Below are 13134 nucleotides of genomic sequence, written 5' to 3' on the forward strand. Positions count from 1 at the left end.
CCGGTATTTGCAGTGATTCAAACTTAATTTTCATTTAATGATTTCTTGTCAATTCTAAACTTTATGTAGGCTACTTGTTGAGCAATATATGCAAAGCTCACGAGACAAAACAGCAGAAAGAGCTGTTTTAAGAGAACAACTTTTTTATTTTTGCGTGTAAGATATAATCGTTCTTATTACGTATATAACATCCATGATCGTTGAAGTTGATGTCAAACCTTAGCGGCCGCATAAAACAATGATGTCAGGTTGGCTAGGACTAGGTGATAATAGCGGTAAGAGACGTCGTCAATGTAGACAATATCTGCGACCAAGACCAATTAAACACCTTTTCTTTTATCGGTTCTCGATTTAATTCTCACACATTGTGAACAAAACAATGCGTTCTGTTAAATCATAATTGATCTCAAAGCGGAAGACCTCGTTGAAAATAGCGCGTCTAGTTTAGCTGGTTTACTTAATATTGCCCTGAATAATTATGTGACTATTCCAGCAGCGTAAGTTACTCTACGATCTACTTTGAAATTTCCTCACAGTATGTTAATGCCAATACTTTGATGAACCATCGAATGGTAGTGTCAGAAGCTATTCAACTTATACACGGGAGAAGGAAATATCACCGATTTTTAGCTCAAAAGTAGGGGTTCGACCTATACTCGAGTACTATAGGCTACACGGTAGAGCAGGAGTGTATATTGATGAGTGTATGAGATGTATATATTTTCACAAAATGTAGTCACGTAATTGTTCGTTGTGTCGTAGTTTTAACTCAATAAAATTTACTAAAATCGATTTCATGTTTGAAGTCACCAAAAATCCAACGGACGTTTGGATAACTCGTGAAATGAGAATAAACATTCAACCTCGCATTTGCTTTTTGGTTACCACGCGTTTTGACTTTGAAGTTGCTCCTCACGCGCGGGAAGATAAGCAGTGTGTGACTGTGAGCGTGCCTGCCGTGCGCATCTTAGTAGAAATTAACGTTCCAGAGAAAGCCATGCGATCAGCTGCTGTTTTGCGGGCAAGAGCAACGTAGGCTATTTTTCGCTTTCGGCATTCTTTTTAGTCCGATTAAAATCTCTTTCGCGAAGTATTTTATCTTTGAAACACCACTTGTAATAGCCATTTTTGTTGCCCCTCAACCATAAATTTACGGGGGGCGCCGCCCCCCGGAAGTCGGCGCGTATGGTTACGAGAATATAACTTCTAGCGCGCATCTAGAAAATGTTAATGCTGTATAATATCCCTTACAGTAGCTTCCATTTAAGCAGAAAAGCTTTGGATTTTTATGTTGCTTCAACGATTGATGACATTGATCAGCGTAACAAAGGTGAATTCACCGCTAAGAATGAATGGGAGTACGGTACCCACTTCTACACTAATCAGCGCAATTTAGTTCTTAGTCTTATGTCACAATGTCTGGCTTTGATCTCCGAGTAATATTGACAAGGCAAGGTTGGTTACAAAATTAGATTATACAAGTAGACTAAGTTTTGATATTACAGTAAGAAAGAAAAGGCCCAGGAAAAATTCTATAAGTGACAATAAATATGATGAACCTATTTGTTCTTCATCACTTTCGAAAACATGACACGCAAAACAAACCTAAGAAAAAAAGTCTAGTGAAATGTTTGACTCTCCAAGCGCAGGTCGTTGGTATGATGAAAGCCTTTCAGAATGACTTTGCTGAAATTTTAAAAGGTCTTCTAAACCGTAGATATAGTTCAAGATAGGCCTAAAGTAATTAAGTATGACGATCGACGTTAAAACTGGTGCGTCCGCCGTGAGACTTCATTTGTCCGCCGAGATAGCTGCTCGACCGGACACGTTTGTCCGCTGTCAACAATATCAAATTTCGGGGCCTGCAACTTATTTCGTCCCCTAAAAAGATAAAGCTAACTTCAGTTCAGTTTGTTTTTATTTCTGACCATCACAACGAAACTTAAGTGTCGTACCATCTATCATGTAGGCCTACCCTAAAGTTTGTTCAACGCAACAGCTTCGATCAAAAACTCAGTGAAAAGCTGCATTTTGAAAAATAAACAAAACAATTGGGGTATGGCAGATTGGCATGGTGAAATTCTCACCAAAGCCAGAAAAATTTGAAAATCACCCCACAAAAAGAAAAGTAAGAAAACCCCGAGTTCAGTGATGCCAGATTCAATCATGTTTACTTTTTCTATTGAGCAAATACAGCAAAAATACCAGTCATCAATAAGTAAACAATCAACAATTCCTTCTAAATACCAATAATACAAAAAAATACCATGAAGCATTGCAGGGTCTTAGTTTTGTAATGCTTTTTCTATTGAAGGGAAAAAGGATTGAACAGATAGATGTTTGGTTGTTGATCACAATAACAACAAATCAATATCGGTAGCTGGGTGTTTTTCTAAAATGTGAACCTTAAAACATTTTACCAACCTAACACTGACAACAGTATGTCAATAAAATTTAATTTAGGCTATGTTGTGGAACCGGTTTTCGTTCATCAAAACTCATCAGCACAATTGAATCGAAACAAGAGGAATGAGAACAGTAGAACCGCCGCTGGCGTGACGATTGCTTTGATGACAAGAGGTAGTTTATATCTTTTATATTCAGTGGCGGCTAGTGAGCTCTAGAAATGGGGGTGTTGCGTGTTTGCCGAAGGCAAATTCAACAGCTGGGAGAATTCCTCCGCCAGAAAATTTGAAAAATTACTTTTGATTAGGTGCATTCTGAGCGTATTTTCAGCTCTAAATTGTGATAAAAATTTAAGATAAAACTGGCTTATTAAAGAGTTTCGCAAATGTGTAATATTTTCAAGGGGACCATCAACAAACAAATGTGAATAACACGTTCTAGCTATTGTGCTGTCACAGTATCTGAGCATGACATTGACAAGTTAATGTAATTCACATGGTAAAACAATGTTAGCATTAATTAATATTCATTACCGTACCGTAACAGGCGGCAGGCCTGACTGGTCAGTCATAAACAACAACTGCAAAGCTTAAAACCAAACAAGAGGTTAGTCATGTGAACAACGTTTAAAAGGCCAAATTAAAAATTGCCAAACAAATTTTTTTGGTCAAAAAACAACAAAAAAGGCCAAAAAACTGCCAAATTTTGAAAAAATGCAAAACAGGATTTTTTCATGTCAAACAACATAAAAAATGCCAACCTGGCAACTCTGAATTGTGCTGTTTGTAACGGTAACGCCTAGAACATCACACGGCCAGGGCGAAAGAGAAAATTGAACTGAGTCCTGTCTTTGTCATGAGTTACCATGGGGGTGGGGGGAGACAGGTTATACCAGGGACTGGTATATAAGTCCCCCCCCCCCCACCGGCGCTGAGACCCGGACGGGCGGGCGGGTCGCGCCCGGCGGGCATTTCAGGAATTAAAAAAAGATTAATGCAATTTCAAGTGGATGCAACCTAGTTCGTACCATGAACAGTTCGTACCCTCAGTTCGTACCTTGAAAAGATCAAGAGAAAAAGTTTAAAAAGCCAAAGTCGCTGATCGCAGTTTCCGCAAACATTTTTCCGCTAACCCAAACCATAGAGTAATCTATGCTCTAACCCTAACCTTCGCTGATCGCAGTTTCCGCAAACATTTTTCCGCAGTTTCTGCTAACCCTTACCCTAATTCTAACCATAGAGTAATCTATGCTCTAACCCTCGCTGATCGCAGTTTCCACAAACATTTTTCCGCAGTTTCCGCTAACCTTGACCGGTACCCAAACCATAGAGTAATCTATGCTCTAACCCTAACCCTCGCTGGTTGCAGTTTCCGTTAAACGCAGTTTCCGCTTGTTACGGCCAATCTCTATACAAATCAAACGTCATATAAAACCGTTCAGGTCTACTGAATCTTACGTCATGGAATTTTTCTTAAAAATGAGCCAAAATTGCACCATCGTTCGTAAGACTTGTGTCAAACCTGTTTAAACATGAAATATTGCATCATCACCTTTGAACACCTGTTTAAATTGCGTGACAATGTCTTTCACTATTACGTCACTCACAGTACTGCGTACGTGAGTTTGAGATATTGATATCTATTCTGATCATTCGTAAAATTGTTGCTTGAAGTTAGTCGCAAATTTAACTGTTTCGCTTAGTGCTGCTAGCTGGACAAAATTTCCGTCTTTTATCCAAGTAATCTGTTCTGAAGTGACAAGTTTTAGTGGTGTACGGCGTTGCATCTCGTTTTCGACAGCCAGGTGGCTAATTTTACAGAAATACAATTTTGAATAGACGTTTCAAAGGAGTGTTTCTTTTTCGGTCATTACATGCAGACGAACGGATTCGGGAATCTTATGTTACAATTTTCCCACGAAGAGATTATGGTTTACCGCTGTGACCACCGCTTACCCATGGATCACGGAATTAGAAATTAATAAAAATTAAAAATACGAATTAAAAATCTAATTCAGTGATCCATGGCTTACCCAAACTCTAACCATAGAGTGATCTATGCTCTAACCCTAACCCTCGCTGATTGCAGTTTCCGCAAACATTTTTCTGCCGTTTCCGCTAACCCTCGAGTTTGTTTCAAATTGTTTGGGGAAACTCTGACCAGCGACTTCGGCGTTGTGTTGTTAAAGCATAGATATCTTACATATAGTAATGCAACTCAGCAATCGTGGAATTATCGTCACGCTCGACTGACTTTATGGACACAATCAACAATCAAGGTTGCCAGCTTGGCTAGCGTATCTATGGTAGGCTATTATTGTACGGTTTGGTCTTGGCGAGTGGTGGCTTTTGAGCTCCTTTGAAATATTTTGTTTGGCGTATATTTCAAGTTTTCACAGAATAGCCTACTATGAAAAATCAAGACAATAATCTTTCTTCATGTAAGTTATGCAACTTCTGTTTCATGATCGTTGGAACTATCATTTAAGCTTATTTCCAGTGACTCATTAAAGCTTGTTGTAGGCAGTTTACAAACCTGAGATAGAGGGGCGCCGGAACAATTTTAGGACGAGAGTTTTAGGATGAGATATAGCGATAATGCTGGGCAACTCGTTCCTTTTCCCGCTATTAGCCATGAAAGTCGAAATGTGAGACAGATGAACAATTGCAATAGCTTGAACAAGAAACGAAAGGTAAATTTCACATTCATAGCATCACAATCTGCTGCAAAGTATAAAATGTGTCCACGGGATAATTTGTGTGGGCCTACTGTAGGCTATAGGCGCTATAATTTGGCTAAAAGCGAATAGCAGAAGTTGTTAGCCTATATTGCAAAATGTGCAGTAGCTTACATGACCTTAAAAGGGCACCATTGCCCACCATCCAGAGAAAATTTGAGGGCAGGGGGCATCATCCCCCCTGCTGAGACAGCTTCATTAGCATCACGGATCCAACCGCCAAACCAAGACAATTTTAATGTTTGGTACACACCATAACTAGGCTACCAAATGCTATAGCCCCAGCCAGCAAGTCCATATGGGCCCCATATACTATTTTAATGGGCTTGTGGGCATGTGGGTTTTATGTGGGTTTTTTTGTTTTTGCCATATGCGCCCAGTATGGGCTTTCTTGCAGAATGTGTTGCTAAATGACAAGGTGGAATATAAAACTTCCAATCTTCAAATGCGTGATCATATAAATCAGGGGTGGGCAAACTTTTTGTACTGAGGGCCACATTTGAAAAAATGTTGCAGCCGGGGGGCCGCACACTCTCATTACAAAGTAGGAAAATATACTCGATGTGTAAATAAACGCATATTCATATTAAACACAATTTTTGTATTTCACACTCAGTTACGTTTAAAGCTGTGCAATCATCATCACAAAAGTTAATGAGACTTGTGCAACTGTTCACAGTTTTTCACAATCTTCTGGTTTGTGGTGTCTTTTTAAATTGTACTCCTTGAAAACAGCCACGGACTCACGGCACAACAAGCAAACTGCTTTATTCCCACTTTCGATAAAATAGTATTTAACAGTCCATTCCTTATTGAAAACACGTCTTTCGTCTTCAATCTTTCGCTTCTTATCAGCACTCATTATTTTAACAGAGTAAAAATATAAATCTTTTATTTTTTAACAAAAATCCTGTCGAAGCAGAAAACATTAAACTGTGCGTCTCAAATAACAATGAAAAGCTATTTGGAGGAAAGTAGAAGTACTGGTAGGCTTACGGTAGCCGCTACCGTATTTGTATTTTATGATCAAACAATTGCATCAAACAATGCGTGAGAGCATGTTGCAATACATGCGCGACTGACGTGTGTGTGTTTACGCACTGAAAGTGAAGAGAAAAACACACTCGTAAAGGGAATAATTGGACCCTGAGCTAAGCAATCATGTAACCTGTTTAATTAAAACAATAAGTGATGAGTAGTAGTTTCTGCAAATGCCGGCGGGCCGCATGAAATGGTCTCGCGGGCCGCATGCGGCCCGCGGGCCGTAGTTCGCCCACCCCTGATATAAATGCATTTTAAGAAATTTAGCCACATAAAATTATTGATCATGGGCTAAGCATGAAATATTGATGGGCTTCCCACTTTGTTTATGGGCAGACCATGGGCTGCCCACTTTGTTTATGGGCAGACCATGGGCTGCCCACATTTTTATGGGCAGAACATGGGCAGCCCACATTTTTTATGGGCAGATCATGGGCTACCCACATTTTTCATGGGCAGGCCATGGGCTGCCCACATTTTTTATGGGCAGACCATGGGCTGCCCACATTTTTTATGGGCAGACCATGGGCTACCCACATTTTTCATGGGCAGGCCATGGGCTGCCCACATTTTTTTATGCGCAGACCATGGACTGCCCACATTTTTTATGGGCAGACCATGGGCTACCCACACAGTGATTCAAAGGTTTGTGGGCAACCCATACTAATATGATATACACCTCGATCAGCATTTGTCTAGACTTTGAGATTTTTTAGTTGTCTCAAACGACTTTTGTTGATCTTTTAAACAAACACAAAATGAAATTGAACAAGCAAAATTACTGGAGGCACCTTGCTATGCATTGCGCAAAGCTCACTGCTTGCAGTTGGAGCACTTGTTTAAATAGTCCTTGTTTTGATAGTCCGTTATGTAATTTCAATATGTGTGTGTAACTGTGTATATTAGTTTGTTTTTGTGATGTTGGGTTCAGTCGTGTTCTCATTGCTTTAAGAATTGGCGCTCCAGTTGTTCCAGGAACGAGGAGGCGACTGATTCTTAACTAATTCATCAACTTATTTTAAAGTATCAGGTTTGGTGGCCGTGCTTAACTATATTTATTGATGCATATACCGCAATATTAGATCCTTTCACGCACGTCTTAAACCATTAAGGTTTTGCCACCTTTTCCTTTTGTTAGTTTTGTTACTGTATTTCTTTTTCTCAATATCATTTCTTTTGCATTCTGACAAAGAAAAATAAATTGAATTGAATTGAATTGAAAACTTTGGCAAGGTTAGCAGTAGTACTATTTTTTGTGCTTACGTACCACAAATAGGAAAATGTCACATGGAGCTATATACCTACTCGTGCGTTGTTAATCAAAATAAACATCGTGTGCACTGTCTGCAGTTGACGCTCTTGGCTTACGCCGATTGAGTACTTTACTGGGGGCACCTTGCTATGCATTGCGCAAAGTTCACTGCTTGCAGTGGCACTTTGGCATCTGTCTGCAGTTATATACCTGATATACATATGGGCAGCCTGTATTAGATTTATGGGTTACATATGGGCAGCCCATATTAGATTTGTGGGTTGAGTGTGAGCAACCCATAAATGAATATGGGCAGCCTATATGGGGGCAATGTGATGCCTGCGGACACAATGTGTATGGGCCCCATATGGGCATCTCACATGGGGCCCGTACATCAGCCCATATAGGCTTGCTGGCTGGGGCACAGCTTTCGGTAGCCAGCAGTAACTTTCATTTTGGTAACACTCAGTAGATTAATTGAATAAAACTTTAGCTTGTCCTGGAACTACAGCTGCAAAAAAGGTCTTTACCTACTTATCAATGGTTGACAGGCTTGTTGTTAGGCATTGTTGGAAATTTTCAAGCATTTTCAGGGGTTGTCAGGCATTGTAGAGTAGCTACTTTCAGGCATTGTCTAGGATTTCCAGGCATTGTCGATCATTATCAGTGGTTGACGGGTTTGTGAGGCATTATAGAACATTTTCAGGCATTATAGAACATTTTCAGGGGTTGTCGAGGAGTTTCAGGGGTTGTCAGGCATTGTAGAGTAGCTACTTTCAGGCATTGTTGGGAATTTCCAAGCATTGTCTAGAATTTCCAGGCATTGTCGATCAATATCAGTGGTTGACAGGTTTAGTAGTCATTATGGAACATTTTCAGGCATTGTCGAACATTTTCAGGGGTTTTCAGGCATTTTCGGTAATTTCAAGGCATTGTCTAGGATTTCCAGGCATTGTCGATGCTAGACAACCCCTGAAAATGTTCGACAATGCCTGAAAAACCCGTCAACCACTAATAATGATCAACAATGCCTGGAAATCCTAGACAATGCCTGGAATTTCCCAACAATGCCTGAAAGTAGCAACTCCACAATGCCTGACAACCCCTGAAAATGCTCGACAATCCTTGAAAATGTTCCATAATGACTACCAAACCTGTCAAACACTGATATTGATCGACAATGCCTGGAAATGCTAGACAATGCCTAGAAATTCCCAACAATGCCTGAAAAAGTAGCTACTCTACAATGCCTGACAACCCCTGAAAATCCTCGACAATCCCTGAAAATGTTCGACAATGCCTGAAAATGTTCCATAATGACTACCAAACCTGTCAACCACTGATATTGATCGACAATGCCTGGAAATTCTAGACAATGCTTGGAAATTCCCAACAATGCCTGAAAGTAGCTACTCTACAATGCCTGACAACCCCTGAAAATCCTCGACAACCCCTGAATATGTTCGATAATGCCTGAAAATGTTCGACAATGACTCACAAGCCTGTCAACCACTGATAATGATCGACAATGCCTGGAAATCCTACACAATGCCTAGAAATTCCCAACAATGCCTGAAAATAGTTAGCCTACTCTACAATACCTGAAACCCCTGAAAATGTTCGACAACCCCTGAAAATGCTCCACAACCCCCCAAAAAGCCGACAATGCCCGACAATGCCTGACAATGCCCGACAATGCCTACAATGCCTGACAATGGGTATTTAGAGGTACCCTCTGTGACTGTGATTTGTTTTCAATCGCCAGAATCTCCATAAAGCAGTCCATGCGGAACGAGAATGTGACGTCATCACAAGCAATTCATACGTCAACTTGAAAACGAAGAAAGTTTTATTTAAACAAAAACCAAAAAAATATATTAAAAATAAAGTTGTTTTGCTGTGCCAAGTTTGAAGTCAATGCATACAGCCATAGCTACGCTGTTAGCCTTCAAACATCGTTACGCACCACTGAGTTGCATATCTATATGTAAGATATCTATGGTTAAAGTGCGATCAGCGACTTCGGCTTTTTTGAATTTTTTCTCTCGGTCTTTTCAGGGTACGAACTGACTGTACGAATGGTTCAAGGTATGAACTAGGTTGCACCCATTTCAAGTCCCAAAATTTCTGTAACCATCTGCCACCTTCTGATACTAGCCTAGGCTACTTACCTTATTCGCAGGGTTTTGTCGCCATATGATTGGCCCTACTAGACCTACTAATTGAGCGAATAGTTTTCGTCAATTATTGCCATTGTTACATTCATGCAACATTAAACCACGTTGATTCGCCATTAAACGAGCAAAAGTTTCCAGCCGCGCCGTTTGTCTTCACTCTGCCACTCGTAGCCTAGTGCTATAAATCAAGTAAATTGAGCAAACCTGTGACGAAATTCATTCGCGGCATAAGTCTGACTGCAATTTCCACTGCTTTTACATCGTTTTAACATCGCCAGATGTTAAATCGGTGTAAAAACTGTAGCATTGTTCTTCAAAGGAGTAATTTTCTCTCAAACGACGTTATCAATTGCCACCATGCCTGCATCATGACCGCTCACAAAAAAGAAGTTGATGTAGCCTACGTGACAAAAACAAAATAGTTGCGCAGTTTATCTCCGAAAACACTGTTCGGAAAAACACATTTTTTGTTTAACTATGCTATGGAGTGCCGTTTCTAAAAAAAGTGTTTTTATACCTTTTGTTCTTTCCCCCACTATGGGCTTCTCGGGAGCTGAATTGCCGTAAAATCGCTTCTGCGTTGCATTACAGCATCTTGTTTCTTATCTGTGCGCCCGCTTGGAACGACTTATCGTATGAACCCACCGATGTATTGTGTGTGTTATCGTGTTGTATCAACAATAGTAATGTAATTATGGAACTAGTACAGTATTGCAGTTTTCGTCCCGCAACCCGCACGTACCAATCACAAAAAATATGCGGAACTGAATTACCAGGACCAGACGTTGTTGTGTACCAATTATATTGATGACTTGTTTCCAAATCGTGTTAGAGGAGACATGAACTTAAATGTAAAACTAGGCTAGCCCAACAACCTAGTAAAATCACCCTTTTGAAAAACGCACAAAATAACCTTTATGACGTGACAGTATGTGTTCGCCCGCCCAGCTATTTTGAAACCTCGGCGCCTATGCCCACCCCCCTTGGTAACTCATGACAAAGACAGGACTCAATTCAATTTTCTCTTTCGCCGTGGCCGCGTGATGTTCTAGTTTTTCCGTTTGTAACGGTAGGCACTTTAACAAGCAGATTTCTAATAAACCACGAACCAATCAGAAGCTACGCTGTGAAACAAGTTATTTGATGCAATGTGGTCTTGGAGCAAAGTCCATACTAAAACTCAAAGTAAGTTTCTCGCGTCCAATATCAAAACGACTGTCTAAAGAGAGGTATTCACGCATGTAATTAAAATTTACAAAATTAAAATAATTTGGCGATTACGATTTATCAGCCATTTTCTATTTTTAAACATAGGCTTCAATAACACAAAAATTTTGTCAAAAAGATGTAAGCAAACATTAAAACAACCTAGTTCACATTGTAATCTTGTGTTGTTTTTTCCACATGTGCTGTTGATGCAAATAAATGAACTTCTCTCTCTTCTACAACGCAGTAGAGAATTAGCGACGGGTCTCTACAGTTACACAATCATCAAGTCAGCTGTTGTTTTCAATAGACATGTGTAACAAAGAACAAAAAGCAACAACAACACACACAAAAAAATGAATTGGTGTTACAACAGAAACGTAAATGGAGAAAAGAAAGAAGGAGCCAAGCAACCGCTTCTTCATTTCAAATCGCTTTCTCAAGTAGCCTACGGGTTTTTAAAAAAATTGCAATAGGCTACCTCAATGTTTTTTAGGTTTTGCTCTTTTCCACGGTAGGCTACACCGTCCGCCCATTTAGCTCAGTGGTTACACGCCAGACTCATGATCAACTCGTGCTTGTTCGGCTCTCAAGGTGTGCTCTTGACCAACGCATTTCAAGACTGCACTCGATACAACACTTTAGCAAGTAGCAACTATTTGAAACTTTACTCTGTCAGTGTCAGTATCGGTGATCGATCAACGAAGTTTGTTAGGCAGCAGTGGCCGAGTGGTTAGCGCGTTGGCAGCAGTGGCCGAGTGGTTAGCGCGTTGGGCTCGCAGTCGAGAGCCTGCATGTTCGACTCCAGCCACCCGCACTTGCTGTTGTTTCTCTGGGCAAGAAACTTTACGATAATTGCCTCTACCCAGTGATCGATTTCAGTAATGGGTAGGCTACTACCAAATTTAAGTCATAAGCAGAATAGACAACCGGAAACAGACATTGCCGTCGGCTGCAGCGTGGGTCAGATGTGCGTCAGAAGGCGTACACCGATGCATAGCGCTCAAGTCCGCTTTCCTGCAATGCAGGATAAAGATAATAAAACAAACAAAAAAAAACAAAGTTTTCGGTATGAAATTTTTAGCTCCAGCTCCGGCTGTAAATAGCCGGACTCGGCTACGATTACATCCGGCTCCTGCTCATCGAAGATACACTGACTAATTCTCTCTAGTGTTGTCAACCGCTCCGCGCGGTTACCGCGCAGAAACATCTGAGGATAGGAACAAAACTGTCAAAAAAAGTTGTGGCCGAGTGGTTAGCGCGTTGAGCTCGCAGTCGAGAGCCTGCATGTTCGACTCCAGCCACCCGCACTTGCTGTTGTTTCTCTGGGCAAGAAACTTTACGATAATTGCCTCTACTCAGTGATCGATTTCGAGTAATGGGTAGTACCAAATTTAAGTCATAAGTAGAGTAGACAACCGGAAACAGACATTGCAGTCGGCTGCAGCGTGGGTCAGGTGTACGTCGGAAGGCGTACACCGCTGCATAGCGCTCAAGTCCGCTTTCCCGCAACGCAGGATAAAGATAATGAAACAAAAAAAAAAAAAAAAAAGTTGTTTTTTTTAATTCTCATGTGCTCATTTAGTAAAACCATTTTTTTAAGTATTGTTGTCTTATCTGGCAACGCTTCTGTTTCTATGATTTCATGATGCAAACTTTGCAATTTATTGTTGTAACCACATTGGCGATTTCATTACCAAATTCCAGAAATCTGGCGATTTTCAAAGGCGTTTGGCTATATATCTGTGGTTTGGCGATTTTTCTCTTTTTTTTGGCTATTTCTGAAAACCGATTTGGTTCGATTAATTGTGTTTGCCGATTTTCCGAAAATGTTTCCTTTAGCCTACCGCAATAAGCAAAAGGTCTTTTGCAATACTTTCTGTCTCACCATAACCCCTGCAGCCAATCACTTACTGCAGGATTGAATTAGTCATGAGTAGAGTTCCAAGTAAACGTTTGGCCTGCAGCAGTGAGATGGTGAATTTGGCAGCTAAATCCTGCTCAGCAGTTTTTTTGTGGAAGAGCAGGCACCCTCGCTAAATCAGTGGCACTGTGGCAGCTTGTCAGCACTGATTGATACAGTGTGGTACTGGTAGCGTGAGACTGGTTGCACTGAAAAGATCGAGAGAAATTTTGAAATGTTTGCGGCAACTCCAATCAGCGACTTCGGCTCTGTTATCATATTTTTTTTCTCGATCTCGTACGAAATTCAGGTTCCCGTACGAAATATGGGTACAAAGTGTTCAGGAGACGAAATAGGTTGCACCCACAAAATAGGTTAAATCCTTAGACATTTCTAACCCTGACGTCATTGA

The sequence above is a fragment of the Aplidium turbinatum genome, chromosome 8 (assembly GCF_918807975.1).
Source record: "Aplidium turbinatum chromosome 8, kaAplTurb1.1, whole genome shotgun sequence".
Classification (NCBI taxonomy): Eukaryota; Metazoa; Chordata; class Ascidiacea; order Aplousobranchia; family Polyclinidae; genus Aplidium; species Aplidium turbinatum.